Here is a 1,786-nt window from a genome sequence, read left to right on the forward strand (position 1 = left end):
CCTCGCCTCGGGCCGCCCCGCCAGGAGGAGGAGGAGGAGGAGGAGGCGGTGCGGGGGAGGGCCCGGGGCGGGAACCCGCCAGCAACCATGCCCGCCCCGGCCGCGGAGCGCCCTCGGGAGCGCGGGCCGGGGCCGGGGCCGGGGTCCCACGGACCGGCATCCACCCGTGTCCGCTCCTGCGGGGCCCCGCTCAGCCCCGCGTCTGTCCGCCGCTGTGCACGAGCCCCCCTCGTATGGCCCTGCTCCTCTCCTCTCCTCACCGTTACCTCCTCACCATTATTTTCCCTTCACGATTATTTTCTCACGATTATCTTCTCTTCACCATTATCTTGTCCTTACCATTACCTTCTCCTGATTATCATCTCTTCACAATTATCTTCCCACAATTATCTTCTCACGATTATTTTCTCCTCACGATGATTGTCTCACGATTGTTTTCTTCTCACGATTATCTTCTCACTATTATTTTCTCCTCACAATTATCTTGTCACAATTATTTTCTCCTTACGATTATCTTCTCACGATTATTTTCTCCTCACAATGATTGTCTCACGATTATTTTCTCCTCACGATTATCTCCTCACAGTTATTTTCTCCTCACAATTATCTTCTCACGATTATTTTCTCCTCACGATGATTGTCTCACGATTATTTTCTCCTCACGATTATCTTCTCACGATTATTTTCTCCTCACGATGATTGTCTCACGATTATTTTCTCCTCACGATTATCTCCTCACAGTTATTTTCTCCTCACAATTATCTTCTCACGATTATTTTCCTCTCACGATGATTGTCTCACGATTATTTTCTCCTCACAATGATTTTCCAAGAGAAGAGTGGGACACAAAGATGTCGGGTTTCGTACACAACCGAGGACAGGGGAGCAGAAAACCTGGTCTAGTTCATAACGGCACTGAAATAATAGAAAGTCTCTGTGACGGCCGCCCTCGCTGCATCCCAGACCGACGGGGGTCTAAGAAAAGATACAATGCACGTGGTTTTTTGGGTCAATCTGGTCTAGCATGCAACGAGGGTGGCCATCATAGAGGACTTTCTGGTTTTCTGCTCCTCTGATGTCTACCAATACGAAACCCGATGACTTTATGTCCTCTATTCTTCTCTTGGAAAATAATCTTGAAGAGAAAATAATGTTGAAGAGAAAAATAGAGGACATAAAGGCATCAAGTTTCATATCAATCGAGGACAGAGGACAACCGGACTGTCCTTTATGATGGCCACCCTACTTGGGACTCAAATGCAAAAGAAATCAGTGCTACACGGATGTAGGTTGTGGCCGTGTTGGGCTAAGGACATCAGCGGACAAGGTTTTTTGGGTCAATCTGGTACCTTTTCTTAGACCAACAAAGGTCTAAGTAAAGATATCAGATTTGCCCAAAGAAGCTTGTGCGTTGCATCCTAGACCAACGAGGGTCTAGGATGCAAGTAAAGATACCAGATTGCCCCAAACAATCGTGTGCGTTGTAGTTAGGGTGGCCATCATAGAGGACAGTCCAGTTGTCCTCTGTCCTCAATTGACACAAAACGGGACGCCTTTATGTCCTCTATTTTCCTCTTGAAGAAAAAAATAGAGGACGTAAAGGTGTCCGGTTTCGTGTCAGTAGAGGACAGAGTAGCAGAAAACCGGCACGTCCTCTATGACGGCCACCCTAATTGCATCCTAGACCAACAAAGGTCTAAGAAAAGATACCAGATTGACCCAAAGGTTCATGTGCATTGTATCTAGGATGGCCGTCATAGAGGATAGTCCGGTTGTCCTCTGTCCT

This window comes from Alligator mississippiensis, chromosome 12, assembly GCF_030867095.1.
Source record: "Alligator mississippiensis isolate rAllMis1 chromosome 12, rAllMis1, whole genome shotgun sequence".
Classification (NCBI taxonomy): domain Eukaryota; kingdom Metazoa; phylum Chordata; order Crocodylia; family Alligatoridae; genus Alligator; species Alligator mississippiensis.